Source organism: Marmota flaviventris, chromosome 15 (genome assembly GCF_047511675.1).
Source record: "Marmota flaviventris isolate mMarFla1 chromosome 15, mMarFla1.hap1, whole genome shotgun sequence".
NCBI classification, from domain to species: Eukaryota; Metazoa; Chordata; class Mammalia; order Rodentia; family Sciuridae; genus Marmota; species Marmota flaviventris.
The window spans coordinates 28,120,974-28,140,208 of NC_092512.1; the positions used below are offsets into that span (position 1 = coordinate 28,120,974).

Genomic DNA, 19,235 nt, shown 5'->3' on the forward strand with positions numbered 1-19,235 from the left:
GCAACATTTAATGTTAGACCTAAGGAATGGCAATAGCTGGTTATGAGTAAAAATTTTAAAAAGTGTAATTCAATTGTGAGTTTCAAAATAATAATGGCTTGTAGACTCAATTAAATGGGTCATGACCAGTCATTAATAATAAGATAAAAACTTTTTTTTTTTTTTGCAATAGGTTTGCTGCCAAAACTATCACTAAATCAAAGGCAAAATGGGGAAGGCAAAGACTCATGTAAAGTTGATTATCATGGGACACATAGGTATATTTGGGCAGGTCCACCAATACTGGCCTTCTGATTTACAAATATGATTTGATTGACAAAAAAAAATCCTCTGGAATTTTTGAAAAAGAGGCTGCTGAGATGGAAAAGAGCTTCGGCAAGTATCCCTGAATCTCAGATAAATTGAAAGCTGAGTGTGAGCATGCTATCACCACTGATATCTCCCTGTAGAAAGTATTATGTGACTATCATTGATGCCCCAGGACACAAAGACTTTTTCAAAAATATGATTACAGACTCATTTCAGGCTGACTGGCTGTCCAAATTGTTACTGATGATACTGGTGAATTTGAAGTTGGTATCTACAAGAATAGGCAAATCCATAAGAATGCCCTTCTGGCTTACACACTAGCTGTGAAACAACTCATCGGTGTTAACAAAATGGATTTCACTGAGCCACCCTACAGTCAGAAGAGATGAGGAAATCATTAAGTCAGCACATACATTAAGAAAATTGGCTAAAACCCTGACACAGTAGCATTTGTGTCAATTTCTTGTTAGAATGATGATAACATGCAGAAGCCAAATGTTAAAATGCCTTGTTTCAAGGCATGGAAAGTCACCCATAAAGATGGCAGTGCCAGTGGAACCACACTGCTTGAAGCTTGAAACTGCATCCTGCCACCAACTTGTCCAACTAAAAATCATTTGCATCTGCCTCTTCAGGATGTCCACAAAATTGGTGATATTGGTACTACACCTCTGGGTTAAATGGAGACTTATGTTCTCAAGACTGCCATGGTGGTCACCTTTGCTTCAGTCCATGTCACAACTGAAGTAAAGTCAGTTGAAATGCACCATGAAGATTTGAGTGAAGCTCTTCCTGGGGACCATATGGGCTTCAATGTGAAAACCTGTCCATCACAGATGTTAGTTTTGGCAATGTTGCTTCTGGCAGCAATAAATAATCCACCAATGGAAGCAGGTGGTTTTATTGCTCAGGTGATTATCCTGAACCATCTAGAACAAATAAGTTCTGGGTATGCCCCTGCACTGGATTATCACACATCTCACTTTGCTTGCAAATTTGTTGAGCTGAAAAAAAAAAAAAAAAAAGAGTTGGATCGTTGTTCTGGTAAGAAGCTGGAAGACAGTCCTAAAAATGCTTGAAATCTGGTAATGCTGCCATTGTTGATATTGATATGGTTCCAGGAAAGCCCATGTGTGTTGAGAGCTTCTCTGACTCCTCCTCTGGGTTGTGTTGCTATTTGTGATCTGAGGCAGACAATTGCTGTGGGTGTCATCAAAGCAGTGGACAAGAAGGCTGTTGAAGCTGGCAAGATCACCAAGTGTACCCAGAAAGCTTGGAAGGCTAAACAAGCATTAACCCCACACCTGCCACCCCAGTCTTAATTAGTAGTGGAAGAACAATCTCAAAACTGTTTCTCTCAATTGGCCATTTAAGATTAATAGTAAAAGACTGGTTAATGATAACAATGCATCGTAAAACCTTCAGATGGAAGGGAGAATGTTTTGCTGACCATTTTTTTTTTGTGTGTGTGTCAGTTTAAGTTATTCGTTTTTAAAATTAGTACTTCTTAATGGAAACAACTTGACCAAAAATCTGTCACATAATTTTGAGACCAGTCAAAATAAAAGTTTAATAAGAAAATAATAATAATAATAAAATAAAGCATCTAAGTGCATATGTATGTATGATTTGCTCATGGGTAAATGCAATCTTTTTTTCCCCTAAATTTTCCTATACTAAAAACAGAGTATGTATTCTTTTCAGCAAACTAAGGAAATAAAATAGAAAAATAAAAAATAAAAGCAGAGATGTTACATATGGCAAAAATAAGGATACATATTGTTTTGTAAAATTTTCATTCTCATTTCAATTTTACATGCACATACACACAGTGGGTCATAATAGAAAATCTATTTCTAACTGTGAGATATGGCCACAAAGGTTTAAAAGAGTTTTTGTATAGAGGAAAGAGTAGATATAGAGGTCATAAAGAAAAAAAAAATGTTTGGAATCCAAGGAACTAAAGGAGCTCATTGATCCCCACCTTAGTGAGCACTGGATAGGACACTAATGAAAGGAGAGGTGTGTAAAGGAGGTAGTTGGACTTCAGGATGGAGAGGTTGGCAGGGATTGCTCATATGTGGTGCATAGGTCATGGTCATGAGTGTAAATGTTGTTCTAGAACATGGGGAAGCCAGTGGCCTTTCTGCATCCCACTTACAAATGTTGATTCAGATATGTGACCAGAATATTAGAGAAAAATCAAGAGCAGAAGCAGGGATGACGCTACACAAACTACAGAGGTGGTCTAGGCAAGAGATGATAGTAGTGACCTCACAGGTGGTGACCATGATTGGAGGAATGTTCTATTGGGAAGAGATTGAAAAATGTGCACCACAGTAATGCCAATAAGGTAATACTTAACTAACTTGGAATTCTTTTCCTTTTCCCATACTTCGTCTCTAGTTATCAATCACCATATTCATGTGATTTGTGTAAAATATGTACTATTAAAATTTTATTAAATATATTTTCTTATCTTGACTCAATGTGACTTAACTTTTTCCATTTATTTTCCTTCTCCTATTCCTTCAGTTTTCTTTCTGAATTTTCACAAAAACAAACACTATGTTTAAAATTGAAATAATGATGAAAATAAAGTCACCATCCCTCCCAGAAACACCATACAATGTAAGATTTAGTTTCAGGGTCTGGGGTTGTGGCTTAGTGGCAGAGCGTTTGCCTCATACATGTGAGGCACTGGGTTTGATCCTCAGCACCACATAAAAACAAATAAACAAAATAAAGACATTGTGTCCATGTATAACTAAAATAATAATAATAATAATAATAATTATTATTATTATTATTATTATTTAGTTTCATAATTTCACCCAATTCTAGCTGTTGACATTAGGCTGCAGTCAATTAGCTGTATCCAAGACTAATGAGTTATACCATTCAAATTGTACATCCCTATTTGAAGAGACACTACAGGTCAGTGATTGAAATTATTTGTTGAAAGTTTGCTTTACTTTACTTTGTTTAGTGTCAGAAGCTGCCATACAGAAGTGAGCACGGACCCTTAGACTTGACTGACTGAGGTGTGAGACGTGCCAAAACAGGTGGATCTCATCTGTACATGGCAGAGGAATGATGCTCTAGGAGTGGGCATCACACAATGAGACTTGTTTAATTCAAACAAAAACCTGAAACCCAATCTCTTGCCTCATTTAGGTTGAACTTTCTCAAATGTCTTTCTCCCTAATAAATAGAGGATTTTCAGGTGGCTTGCTCTCTCTTTCCAATGGATCCTTAAGGTTGAGAGCCGTCCCTGATTCCTGAAAGCAAAAGGTATTTCTGTGTGTTGCGTGCTTCTTTCACCATTTTCATAAGTTATTGGTAGAACCAGCTATTGTGAACCCAGCTCAGGTCACTGGCCTGGCTACCTGGCAATAGTTTAGTTTTTATTTTCCATTAGAACATGGTCTCTGATTTTCACTAAGCAGAGTGAAATTAGCCTACTTCACATATGTAAGGAATAAGGGGTGAGGTGAATTTCTGAGTAAATTGAAATTTTATTTCAATCTAACTTTCAGTGACTTTTACAGAATAAGCAGCAATTTTTTTCTTTTAATTTTACTGTAACGTATATGTAAAAATAAGAGTAGAGAAAATTTTCAGGAGGTTTTAACATGTACAAATCACTTCACATTTTCTCTTTCCATCTTGAGCCACCACATCTTTGAGCAATACATTAAGATGCTTATGGAGGGGGCATTTTATTTAATGGGGATGAGTTTTTTCCTCGTTATGTATATGCATAACGAGGTGTGTGTTAAATACATATGTGTTATGTATTTAACACACACCTTTAAATGTTCTGGGCAATGGGGAGCCAGCCTCATGTTTGTCAATCCACCTCCTTACTAATTCTCTCTTACAAAGAAAACCCAGGTTAACAATTTGCATATATGTTTAATGTACATGTGTAACAGTCATAGGTCTGTGCATGAAATGCACACCCATGTGTATCAATGTTCTCCCTGTGTATAGATTCTAACTAAAATTGTTTTTCTTAAAGCAAATTAACCCCTATTCTTCATCTTTTTGACTTAGAATTTTGTGTCACTCCCATGAGTTTTTATCTACATGATTTTACAAGGCTAAAGAACAGAGGAAAGTTTCAGACAGTGGCATACACACAAAGCATTAGTAATCCAGATACAATAAATATCTCTTAGAATAATTTAAGAAAAATTTTTTAAATGACACCTTATGATTAATTTATCATAAGTACAATTTTATCCCAGTCAAAAGTGAATACCCTGGACCCTGCTAAAATGGCCATATTTGAACTACTCAACAGAGATGATCTCAGGACAGTTCTAAATCATATAATGCCTCATTGAGACAAAAGCCAAGGCACACAGGTAATGTCCAACTTGGACCACTCATTGTCTAATTCATCAACTCCCACTTATTACAACTTAGTGAAGAAAAATCCATTACTCTTGGTTTTAATGTACCATATATTTTTATTACACATCAATCAAAAAACATAAAAAATAAGGTAAGAAGAGAAATCCATGGCATAAACACTATCTATATCTTTTATTTATTTTTTATTCCTTGCTCATTTCTTATGGGGCCACTATTGTATCAACATGAAATATCTGGAAGAAGTGATTAATCTTATTTCCAGTTGTTTTTGTTATATGCATTTTCAGAAGGTGGTATTGTGTTCTGCCTTCAAATTTCATTAATTGCCCTTTTTTCTTGACATAAATCTCTGCTATTTTACCTTTTTTTTTTTTAATAGAAATCCCACTAATGGAATTTCCAATAAGCAATTGCTCCACTCTCAGTTTTGTGAGACAAGACTGCCACCTACTGGTAAATAAATTCAGTTCACTGTTGGAATAAAAGTTTTCAGATCTAGGTTTGCTTTGTGAGTTAGAGATATTGCTTTTAATTAGTTATATTAAATTAATTATATTAGTTATATTAAATTAAAAACTCTAAAATATCATTATCCATATTCATGTTATCTAAGTTATATTTAAAAGATAAACGCTGGCTAATATCTACCAAATTCAAGGAAATTTAGTAAATTGACAAACTGCTATTTTGATCTCAAAACAAATTGGAACCAGTCTGTGTGGATTCATTGCTATGAATAGTATGCTCCAAAGGATTAAGTTAATAACTATAGTTAGATCAGATACAGATGTCTCAGGATAGCTTAAAAACACTTGAAGTTAGAAATACATTATTTTACAAGATGGTTCCATTATCAATGTTTCTCAGCCTCAGCCTCGGTAGATAAATTCAGTCAGAAATATGAACCAATGATTTATGTAGTAGATGTGGAGCAGACAATAATATTTAAGATTCTTGTTTTTGTTATCCAGACCTGTTTGTACACACTGAAATGTAGGAAGAAAGTCTACCTAGTCACCCAACCCCAAAACTTAATAAGAATTCTTAATTTCCTGCTTTCCCTTCTCTTTTCATCCAATTCTTGGGAAAATATTTTTTTTTTAACTCTCCATCCAAAATATGTCCTATGTTTATACTTTCACTTAAACCTCACTCTACTCTTATCATATTGCCATCTTTCCACTGGAATATTGGGCTGTTCATTGGCCATGTTACTTCTACTATATTGGAATTCTAATAATCATATTCTCAATCCAGAGTGATTTTTTTAAAATGCAAATCCATATTTAAATTGTATCATGATCTGACGAAGGGAAGTGCTTCGGTAATGCTGGTGGTTTTGTCCTCATGCTATGCCCATCACAATTTCTTTACATTCTAAAAATGAACATCACTTTAGATATGATGATTCATTCACACACAAGGTTGTATTTAGGAAGTATGTAATCAGTCATTAAATCTGTGATTAAATTGATTAGATTTGTGATATATTATACACATAGTCTCCAGATTTATGAATATCCTAGGAGAGAAAAATCTTACTTTTTATAATTGTGATTCCACAAATTGCTCTCTACAAGCAGTAAAATTTTACTTATTAGTTATGTGTCCTTAATTTTTGTTTTCATTATATGGTTTGACTTTATAGATCATAGCCACCAAATACTATTCTGGATGTCCAGAATACTCATAACAGCTTACTTGAGGCATAATTAACATACAGTAAACTGCATATATTTCAATAGTACAGGTAATAAATTTAGGCATGTTTATCCATGTAATCCTGACCCAGATCAAGATAATGACCACATCTCTAATCACCATGTTTCCTCTAACCCTTTTGTAATCTACCTCTAGTTCTTTGACACCTTCCCAACCCCTGCACAGACAGCAATTAGCTTTCTGTTAATATGGATTAATTTGCATTTCCTACAACTTTATATAAATGAAATGATACCATTTTTGACTGACTTCTTTCATTCAATAAAATTGTTTTGTAAATCATTCTTTTTGTACACGTATCAATATTTGATTCCTTTCATTGCCCAGTAGAGTTCTACTGTATGGACAATGTGTAGTTTATTCACTCACTGGTGGGTACACACTTGGGTTGTGGTCTTTGAACATGTCTACATTGCATCTACTTGCTTTTGCTTTCCTTGTGTGAAGAGTGACATGTCTGGATCACGGAGTTGTGTATACTTAACCTCGTAGAAAGCTTCCAAACCATTTCCACACTTCCTTCCCATTCTAGCATCCACACACTTGATGAGATCAGACTATTCAATTTTAGTCATTCTTCGAGGTATTTAGTGCTATCTCGTGTGGTTTTGATCACTATTCCCTACATCACTTACCAACATCTTTTCTTGAGCTTATTTCCTATATATATATCTTCTTTGGTGAAGACCTGCTTATACATTTTGTTCATTTATTACCAATCCATTTTTCTATTTAATTTGAAAACAATTATATAGTGTACTTTATCATACATATTTATTGCAGATGTTTTTTCCCAGTCTGTGCCTTTTATTTTCACTCTCTAAACAAAAACTTTGAAAGGGCCTTAGTTTTTAATTTTTATGAGTCAGAATTAGTCAATTTGTTCTATTATGAGTCATGCCTCTGATTTCATGTCTTTTTCCTCCCCAAGGTATAAAATTTTTATTACCTTATTTTTATTCTTAAGATTTGGCAATGTTAGATTTGCCTTTGGAAGTTTACACATGTATTTAAAATGAGGTGGAGGGCTGGGAATGTGGCTCAAGCGGTAGGGCACTCGCCTGGCATGCACCGGGTTCGATCCTCACCACCACATAAAAATAAAAAATAAAGATATCGTGTCCACCTGAAACTAAAAAATAAATATTAAAAAAACCTATTAAAATGAGGTGGAGTCTTCTAAATTTGTTCAAATTTAAAGTTGTTGAATTCCTTACATCCTTTGTATTTCTAAAACAAACCTAGAACTGGTTTTCAATTTCTACCCCCCCCCCCCCCCCGCAAAAAAAAAAGATTTTGACTACAATTGAGTTGAATCTATAGGTCAATTCTGGAAAATTTGATATCTTAAATTTTTGAAAAATTTAACTCGTGAGTGCAAGCATCTATATATTTAGCTCTTCTTTACAATGTTTTGAAGATATGTGTTCAATTCTTTAGATGTTTTGTCAAATTTGCATCTAAATATTTTATATTTTCAATGCTATTTTAAAGGGTATTATTTACATACTTTGTGCTTGTTTTTTGCTAACTTATAGAAATGTAATCCACTTGTGTCTGGTGATCTTGTATTCTGAAATCCTGCTAAAATTACTTCTAATAGCTTTTTGTAGATTCCATTAAATTTTTCATATGTATTATTATGTGTCAGAAATAAACATATTTTTACATTTTTATCTCCAATTGGAATGTCATTTCTTTCTTTTTTTTCTTTATTGCATAGTCCAGAACTCTCAGTTGAATGGAGTAATATGAATGGACATTCATTTCTTATTTCCTTTCTTTGGAGGAAAGCATTTATTCTTTCCTAATAATATTCATCATTCATCAATAAATTCATCAGTAATCAATATAAAATTCCCAATAAGGTTGATATTTGCTAAAGAATTTTCATAGATTATCTTCACCAGATTGAAAAATAATTCACATTTATTCCTAATTTGTTACATTGTTTTAAACAATAATGGATATTTTATTTTCTCATAGGCTCTTTATGCATATGTTAAATAATCACATTGTTTTTACTTTTTTAGATCATTAATGTAATGAATAACATCTACTGTTCTCCATGTTCATATTTGCGGTTGAATGTATAACTCTCCTAATTGTTTATGTATGTGGTTGAACTTGCTAAACATTTTGCAAGTTGTGTGTGTATTCTTGAAGAGTGTTAACTTTCTTTTCTTTTAATGTACTGTCTGGGTTTGATCTTAATGTCTGAAACTGGCCCAGTTGTCTTCATACAAAGGCTTTCAATTTCTTGGAAGTACTTCCATTGAATTGGTATTATCTCTCCCTTAAAGATTTGGATGAATTTATTTCTGAAGCCACCTGGGCCCAGAGTAGTTTTGGTGGGAGAGTTAACTGCAAATCCTCTTCCTTTTTTAGATAACTATAGTGCTAAGAAAGTTATCTACATATCTTAAACTGAGCTTTGGTATAAAATTTCCACTTGGCTATAATTTTGAAGGAGACTGTAATTTTTTCTTACTATCATTTTTAATATAAACAAACTCTGATGTTTTGTCACCTGAATTGCAGTGCCTTTTGTGTGTATCCCTAATCTGTTTGCCTAGAAGTTTAATGATTTTATTGATTGGAAAGTAACAAGTTTAGGTCTCATTAGTTTTCTTTCCTGTGTTTATTCATTTTCAGTGTTCTCAAGTTGTGCTTTGCCCTTTAATGTTTCCTTTCTTGCACTTATTTTAGAATTAATTTGCTCTTCTATTCTAGTTTCTTAAAGTGAAAACTGAGGTTATAGATTTAAGAACTTCCTTATTTTCTAAGACCACAAAGGTGCCCAACAAATTTTGCCATCTTGTATTTTCATTTGCATTCAGTTCACAAGTCTTTGTAATTTTGTCTTGGTTTCTTCTTCTTTGAACCAAAGATTCATTTCAACTGGTATATTTGCTTCCCAAGTATTGGAGGAGTTTTCTAAAATATTTCCTCTATTAATTTGTAATTTATTTATTCTTGACAGAGAACTTACTTTCATTGACTTGAAGACTTTTCAATTTATTGAGACTTTTATGGATCATGGTATGAACTATCCTGGGAATCTATGTGCACTTGAAAAGAATGTGCAATCTGCTGTTGTTTGGTGAAGTGTTCTTCAAGTGTCAGTCCAACTTGTTTGATTGTGTTGTTCACATTCTCTACATTCAAACTGATTTCTGTCTACTTGTTCTATGACTTTGGGAGAGGAATTGAAATCTTGAACTACAATTGTGGATTGTTCTATTTCTTATCAGTATTCTCTTTGCTTCTCAAATCTCTGAATTAGTTTCACAAACATTTGTACATGCTATGTCTTCCTATTTTTAATCACCCTGTATTTTCTCTCCTTTTCCTCTTTTGCTTCCTAAGAAATGAATTTATTTTATGACTCAATTTTATCCACATTCTAGTCAAGAGTTTTCAAACTGCCTTTTTTTTCACATTTCAGTGATTTTTTTATAATATGTAATAGAGCACAATAAAGTATAATGTCAAATATGAAGTGATATTCTGCCTACATATAAAAATCTTATAATAGTATCCTTCCATTTTTCCTAGTTCAATTGTTGCAATATTGTTATCATGCATTTTACTTTTACATATGTAGTAAACCTTGTGTACATTATTATTTTGCTTAAGCAATTATCTTTAAAATAAATTAAACTGATAATAAACAGCTTACAATTTATCATCAATTCGTAAATTAGTAAAAAGATGAATTATATAAAAAGAAATTAAGATCAACATATTGTTTTTGTGTAGATCACTTATTTCTTTTCTTTTTTTCTTTAGCAAAAAGGAATTATAATGTCGGTTTACTAATGATTGTTTCAGCTCTGGCATATTTGAAAAAATCTGTATTTGTCTTAGTTTTAAAAGCTTCTTCCTTTTATTTATTTATTTTGTGTGTGTGTGTGCTTTAAAGATGTTCAGCTGTCTTCTTACCTTGTTATTGGCAAGAAATATGCTGTTGTTCTTACCTTTCTTCCTTTTTGGCATAACTTGTCTGACTAATCTTATAATTATTTTAATCTTTATCACTAGTTTTGAGCAATTTTAGTATAATGAGTGTTGGTGACATTTTCCTACATTTGAGGTTTATGGAGTTTTCAATTATGTGGGTGTGGAGAAGTCCTCAAATCAGGAAATTTTTCGCCATTATTTATTCAAGTATTATGGTCTCCTCTCTCCCTTCTCTCACTTGTAAACCTTACATTTCATGAGCATCTGGCCACTCAATGTTGTCTTCTGCTTGCCAACTCTCTATCAAGATGCTCTTGAAAGACTAGAAATCACTCAGATGGCAGAGAGCTGCAAGTTTTACTCAGGACCAGAGAGGCAGGGACTGGGAAGCCAGTTTTTAGTAAAAAATACTATCGTTGGTTCATAATAAATGAAAATTAATAAAAACTCATTCATGAAAGTATCCTTAACTATCAAAAGCATTGAAAAACTATAATTGAGAAAAAAATAATAATATTCTAAAATTAAGGTCATAAGGTCATAGGTAAAAAAAGTAAAGGAGAAAGCATATTTTTAGCATAGCCTTCCATGGGTATATATAACAGAACTAAGGTAAGAAAAAATTGAACTTGAAAATGAAGAGATTATGCTGCTACTTAATTTACTAGTAAGAAGAAAATTAAAAGTGAATATCATGGCTCAGTTGGTAGAGTGCTTGGTGCTTGCCTTGCATGCACAAGGCCCTGGGTTCAATCACAGCACCATAAAAAAAAAAAAAAGGGAATATCAGAATACAACTATGAAGATTTGTGTTTAAATTCGATGTACATATAAATTTATTATTCAAATATATTTTATTGATTGCATACATCTCACAATGTGCACTGTTCAATCATATTCAACTATAACTTTCATTGTCTTCATGGCACCCTAATTTAAACAATTTGAGCAATATAGATAATTGAGTTGAATAAACTCAAGCAAGATTTTGTTGCTATATAGTCTAATGAAAGACACCACTAAAAGAATGTTGCTTTAAAAATGATAATTTCTGTCTAGGCACAAATTATAATAATAGAAAAAGGGCTTTGCAAATAACGTGTTTAAATGACTCTGATATTTCCTTATTTATCCTGCTTCACATTTATTAAAACAACATCAGCATGATACCAGTATACAGGAGATTATATAAAATATCAATAGAAAAATTACACTGAACCTTCCCACAGAAGTCTATTTTTCTAGTACAAAATCAGATAAAATATAACTCATTCTATCTAGACCACATTTCAGGAAAAAAATATCAACTGAAACACTATTATAACAAAACTATAATGACAAAAGAGAAAACATTCACATAATAAGGTAAATAAAATATTTATACCTTGATAAGAATCATAGTTCTCATATGAAGAAAATTTCAAAACTTACCCCACATGCATAGAGAAAAGTACTTTCAATAAATGCTCCACTCAAAGTGTCTATTAGGAAAGATCCAATATGATATTATGAATCTGTTTTCACCAAAATAAACTAGACTCAACTTTGACACAATTAAATTTTTGATGGCTTTTCTTTCATCTGAACACCAATGTTCTAAAGCTATTCTAATGAAATAGTAGCTATTATAAAGTTAAAATAATAAAGCATAGCTGATGTATGCTACAATTAATAAGCAAACAGAACAATTTTGGGACTTACAAAAAGCCAAGAAACAGGCTTAACAATCAGTAAGACTAAGCTGAGAGGACAGTGGCACTCACAGAGGAAGTGAATAGACTGTTCCATGCACAGAAACAAAACCAAATCCATTCCATTCCAACAAATGCATATTTTATTTACTTACAATAATACTTTTCTGAAATATGGGTGATTTAAGCAATATTTTGAAAGAGGTTAATCCTGAGAAGAATACAAATGTATTACCATGAGAGATCTGAAAACAGGAATATATACTTCACCAGCTAAACCACACATTTTGAAATTTTGTTTGTTTTAAAAAAAACAGATGTATAAATTATGTGGTAACAACAATGTTGGTGCAGTCTCTAGACTTATCTACGAGACTATCATTGTATGAATAATAGTTCTCCAGTGAAATATCCTGGATGGGTTTTAAATAGAATTTAGATAGAAAATGTCTCACTGGGTTTTGTGTTTTTAATATATCCATAAATAGAGTCAAAGGGTCAAGGAAGACAGATGCAACTTGATTCTTTAATGTGGAATCCTACCAGACCTTTGAGAGTTGCAAACAGAAGTGAAATTAAAAGAAACAAAGCGATATTTGTGAATTTTGTCTTCATACAAAATAACATATGCAATTTAAATTAATCACCTCCCTTTGTGCTTCTGAGTTGTTGTAGTGTAACACAGAAATGTTCTTGAGTTGAAATTTTCTTATGAAAGACAACCTTAAAAAAAAAAACAAAAAAACACAACCCTGTGCAAGCTTCTGTCTTCCTCATACCCTAGTTTCTCCATGTAGCCTCTCCCCCTAGCACACTGTAATTTTTGATAGGGAGAAACCATGCCTGGCTTTTTTTTCCCACTGCTCGCTCTCCACCCCTAACACAGTGCTTGATCTGTAAAGGATGCTCAGCTTGGATTGCTACAAAAAGAGGAGTGACTAAAAGCCAGAAGAGTTTGAGGAGAGAAACGAGAGGAGGTGTTCTCATAAAAGAGGATACTATATAGAATCACAGAAAGCAGTGAGGAAATATTGCAATCACGTGACCATGAGAAACTTGATAAAACAACAAAACATGGAGGAGGAGAAGAAGGTGTGAGGATAGAAATGAGGAAGATCCTCCCAGCTAGGCAAAATAGTGAGAGAGTGAAAGACTACCCACCTAAGCTGAGGCTCACAATGAAAGGGGAAGATTCACATTTTAGAAAGCTCATGGAGGTAGACATACAGTGGATAGATTGACTACATATTTTTAAAGCATTTTTTAAATGCAAGATGACTGCTGTTTTTCCTTGAGCCATCACTTTTACAACAAAAAAATTTGAAGTGCTCTTTAGAAAGCGATTAAAATATTTCCTCTTTTTAATTCAACATTATGAGAGTATGACTTGGTGGAAAAAAATGTTACCCTTTCAGTCATCAGCTTGCAGAGATGCCTCTAGAAAAGTCTCATAAATTAAGCACAATTTGCCTAAAAATCTTAGTTCCACCATATCACTTGCCTTCTGAGTTTGTAAGCAATTTGTATTATACCAAGCAACACTTAAAATGTATTGTCAGTGACAACAACCATTATTTTCCTTTTCCTTTCAGTGATTGTTCCTTTATTTTACCAGTCAGTAATGCCATTTCTGATTTTAAAATAAGACTTTCTAGCTACTTTTTAAAAGTTATCAAGAAAGCCTCTGGCACTGAAAATTAAATGTCTCCAGGAATGTTTTCACGTCATTAGGATGTGAACTAATGATGAGCTATCCGATTGAGTCTCTACCAGGAAACTGCTCCACAGAACTAAATTTTAACTGAAGCAGCCAGTTAAACAGAGCTGTTTTGCCATGCTAGGCAACCCTCGGGTCTCAGAGAAGTTGCTGAGCATTTTTCATAACCAATTAATACATGACATCTTAAATAACGTGGATTTGCTATTCTTTATTAAAAGAAACTAGGGCAGGGTTGCTAAACGAAAAAATGTTAATATCTGCAACTAGGACAATTAGATTGCTGTTCAGAACTCCTTGCAATTATTTCTAATGATAACAGAGGTGGCCCTAAGATTTTCCACCATCTTCTATCACTATCTAAACCTTTCTTACTGCAAAGACACTGTGAATATTATGCATGTAGATAGTTGCTGAAAATATTTCTAAAAATTATGATTCTTCATCATCATTTGGTGAATAACAAATAATCTAAGTTTGTTCTATGATCTGTTGAATCATTACAATTGGTTCACATTTCTGTATAGACTAAGCCATGTTACCAGCTGTGTCTTCTGCGAAGGAGTTTGCATGGTAGCCCTTCCAGAGAAAAAGGAATCTGTAGACTAATCATTTTGCTTCTCTTTGCATAAAAGTGAGCAAAGCCTATATAAATAGCTCTATTTATTAAATACCATAAATTCAGACACTATTATCAGCAGACCTCATATTTTCTAAAGTGTTATTTGAAAACTGGTTGTTTTAAACTCAGAAGAGATTTCTAATAGCAAGAAAATTATTATTGATGACAAGTATTTAAACTCCCACACATCCTATTAACTACATATTCTATAGTCTACATGAGGTATTAATTGCTATAAAATTGAATTGAAAGATATTTATGCAGACTGTGGAGAATTTTGTGAGTCACTATACATATTCTCAACAGAGGATAGATTTTTGAGGGAATGGAAAGAGATTTAAAATATTGAGAACAAATTATACTTTACTTATTTATTTGTTTATTTTTAGTCTGCAAAAATTGCATATGTTTTTAGGGTACAGTGTGATGCCTTGATCTATGTGCACATTGTAGGATTCAAGATAATTTATCTAATTCAAACTAATTAATATATCAACCTCCTTATCAAATTTTTTTTTGTGGTAAGAATGTTAAAAACCTAATCTTTTAGCAATTTTGAATATACACTTCTTTCTTATTGCCACCAGGCAGATCAACAGATCACTAAAACTTATTCCTCCACTCTCATTAAATTTTGTGCCTTTTGATCAACATCTCTCCTTTCCCATCCCCTCTTCTGCCCAGCTTCTGGTAACCATCTTTTGATTCTGTCTAAATTTACTTCAGATTGAAAGAGAAGGAATGTTAATAAATTATTTTCTTTGATTTTCCTGAGTCTAAGACTGCTGTAGGCAAAATTTTCCAAAGTCTTTTCTACACCCAATTTTTACTGTCTTTCCAACTTTATTGTATATCACTCTACCACTCCCAAGATAACTCAGAAAGGAAGAAGTAAGTCCCTCTAAAGATTCACTAAGTCAAGTCAAAATACTAACATTCTGAGAGACAAAGTAAATATGACCAAAAAAAGGAAGAATGACTAATTCTTCTTCTACAAAGACCTCTTTTGCAAATTTTTACCAAAAAGGTCATAATGGAAAATGGGCAAAGGACATGATTCAGAAAAAGGGAAAAAAGGACTCATGATCATTTGAAAAGATACTCAATTTCTCAAAGAAATGAAAGATAAAACAAGAACAAGGAAATCATTTTCATCCGTCAGATTTGAAAATCATGTATATTTTATTGTATTAATTTTGCCAAAGAAATGGATAATCAAGACATCACATTAACATTAGTGGGAATGATGCATCATGTATGGAGAATAATTCAGAAAAACCTGCCAATGCTTAGAATGTACAAATGTATCTGTTCAGCAATTCTACTTGTAAGAATTTATATACTTAGAGAGGTCATTCTTTAGATGTACAATAATGGAAAATGAAAGCAAAGACATACATTCTTTGCTCTTCATTAAAAACATCTTCTAAAATGGTAAGCGATGAGAAGAAATATAAATATTCATTTTTAAGTGGTGATGAAATACATTATGGAGCATAAATATAATATGCCAAAATAAAATAAAAATGAAATGAATCTATATGCTGTTATAAAACAGTGCTAAAGATACTAGAACACTGTGTGTATAACATGATCTTTTTTCTTTTTTTTTTTTTTTTGGTGCCAGGAATTGAATCCAGGAGCACTTAACCACTGAGCCACATCCCCAGTCCTTTTTGAGAAAGGTGAGTTGCTGAGTCTGGCTGTGAACTCACAATCCTCTTGCCTCTGCCTCCCGAGTTGCTGGGATTACAGGTGTACACCACTGCATCCAGCTATATGATTCTTTTTGAATAAAAGAAAAAAATCTGAGAAATGAATGGATAGATATACAAAACATTCTGGCTTCCTCTATGGGAAAAACTTATATAGCTTTAAGGTGGGAATAAACTATGTTTTAAGGCAAATTATGTATATTTTTATATTTTTAATATTGTATATTCACATGCCACAATGTTTCTTAAAAGTAACTCTGATACAGATGTCACTTCCAAATGTTTTCTTTTTCATTCCCATAATATGAATTTCCCTAAATCAATTTCATATTAAAATTTGAATATACCCCAAGTGTTCACATCCAAAAGTCACATAGCTAGAAAGAGACAGAACTGGAATTCAACTTCTGTTCTCTGACCAAAGACTAATTTCATATATATATCACAAATAAAGTTTCAACTGGAAAATTCAAGTGATGTAAACATTTCAGTCAAAACTGAAATAGATCCATTAAAAGAGGATAAAAAGGAAATTTGCTGTTTCTCCAATTATCTGAGTTTTAAATTCCCTTTAGCACTTTAAGATTCCTAAATTTTTACATTGCCTTATTTTATTTGCCTCTAAGCTTGTCGGTTTTTGCAAAACCTTTCTTTTCCTTTTCTATAGGAAACATACTAGGATGTATCAGTCTTATCATTGAGACTTCATTTATTCAATTTTACTTGGAAATATGTTTTAGCACCTACTTTGTGCCACATAATTTACTAGGCATACAGATTGAAAACTGAGTAAGAGAGGATCCTTGCTCTGAACAGTTTCACTCTGTTTTTGGATACAGCACTACTTGAGTAGTTTGAAATAAATGTTGAGCTTCCAGATTGATAACATCAGTTATATTTACCCACCAACTTGAAGGAAACCAGATTTTATATTTGCTAGAATGTATCAAAATCTTGCACTCAACCTAGTGACATGTTGTTCTCTTTCTCAACTTGTGTATTACACTGTGTCAGTCTTTTGATTTCACAGTCCAAAGGAGATGAAAGCAGAGAAAGAGGCTCCCCCACAGTCTACTGGTTCCTAAATAAGAAAACTTACTATCCTTATACTGACATTAATGGGATAAGTCTTATCCTGGTACAGGCAGAACCCTAAAAGAACTGACATTATATTCAAACATATGTCCCAAGTCTTGAGATTCTTAGTGTAATCTTGAAGACAAGCAGAGAGTTAAAAAACAAAAGAAAAAGATGAAATTCAGAGACTGTAGTTCAGAAAATATCAGAGTATATCACAGAAACCTGTTACATAAACACATTAGTTAAATCTGTGAACTTAAGAATTTGCTTTGCATTTAATCTCTTTCCCAGGACTTCATGTTTAAAGCCTAGATAAAATTCAGTCTCTATTACTGAAAAATGTCTTCTTTTATCTTCAAGTGAAACTCTTGAAGGAAGCACAATAGCTTATTCTATTTAAAGCCTAAGACAAATTTATAGGATTTGACAACATGAATTTGTTGTGTACATGCATGAAAAGAAAGGATGACAAGTGATTCCAGTGCTCATGGAAATCTGAGTGCTTCACCTCTTCCTGATTTGCATTCTGGCTTCATTTGCAAGCACCTATGAATAAGTATTGTGTCACTTTTATTCTAATTACCAATTAGTTTAATTTTTTAAAACCCTCATGGGAGTTGGTGTAGTTAATACACAAATTAGATTAAGATTGGTTATCTCAAAACCTTCCAACCTATATTTCTTCTCATAAGGCATGTTCCCAGCCCAGACCCCTCTCTCCCCTCCACCACATACTGCGTACCTTTTGATGTTTGATGGGTTGGAAAATTCATGGTCAAACTCTTAGCCATCACCACTTCTCCAGTTGCCCACCCAGCAGTATGCATAATTCCATTTCTCTATTCCTCACCTTCTAGGCTCAAAATTTAATCTCATCCAGGTTTAGTTGGGGGGAATTTTTCTGTTTCTATGATTTTGTGCTTCTCAGACTAGGACATCTCCCTCTTTCAATGTGATTAGCATATATACAAAATTTATTTTATAACCAGAGGGTAACTGAAGAGAACTTATGGAACTGTTATGCTTTTAGGAAAACAATCTATACTTTAAGTCTGAGGATTTGCACTACAGCTTTCAGCTTTCTTCCTTATTTTGGTGTCATTTCTACAGATTTTGTTACATACTTTATAATGTGTTGATCGTAGTTCTAACCATTAATTTGTTTCACTATGAAAGAAAGCAATGTCTATTTTTCTTTTTCTTTTTATTGTAATTTTAAAGGGGTTTAGAGACAAAGAAGAAAGCAAAATTATATTTATTTCAATTGAGTACCTCTTTTATCCATGTTAACATCCAGTGTTGGTAAACATACAGGAAAATATTCAATGCTGTTGACAAGTGCAAGTTGCTATAATGTTTGAGACAGGAATTTGTATATACAACAAGATCCTTTAAGGTGAAGATGTCTTTTACTCTACAAAACTCACTGCCAGGATTGTATCAAAAGTGCATCAAGACATTTGTTCATCACGAACAATTTGGTGTACTGTGTTTATTGAATAAAGTGAAGATTTGAAAACCATATTCATGAATAAAATATCATGCAGTAAATAATGAAATCTCATATCAGGATTTTAAGTGTTATGGAGGTACAACTGTAAGTATAGAAGAAAGTGTGTCATTATTTTGAAAAGCTTAAGAACAGGTAAACCATTTTCAGAATATATAAGTAGTAAAAAATGTGTAAAATATAAGAATGTAAATAATAGAGATTTTTGAGTGGTTCTATTAATTATGTGTGCAGTATTTTCTACAATTAACTTTCAGTGATATTTGTAAAGTAATTTTTAATTTCAAAATAAAATAAGGCAGGAGAAAAGATTAATAAGATTTTCCTGATGTTGGTGACTTCATGTTTGAATCCTAATTTCTTAGAATTTATTTAGCTTTTTTAGTTCAAATTTTTGCTGGAATTTTAAAATAAGATTTGAAGGAATATTTTAAATCTATACATAAAAATTAAATTAGCTTCACTAAAAATTAGTATAGAAAAGAAATTAAAGTGTTTTTCATTACAAGAGAGCTTTTTTAAT

At 32.7% G+C, this 19,235-nt stretch overlaps 1 pseudogene; it reads left to right on the top strand.

Moving 5' to 3' along the window:
- Nucleotides 1–208: 208 nt before the first annotated feature.
- LOC114102669 (elongation factor 1-alpha 1 pseudogene) lies at nucleotides 209–1,631 on the top strand (annotated as a pseudogene).
- The last annotated feature ends 17,604 nt before the right edge of the window (nucleotides 1,632–19,235 follow it).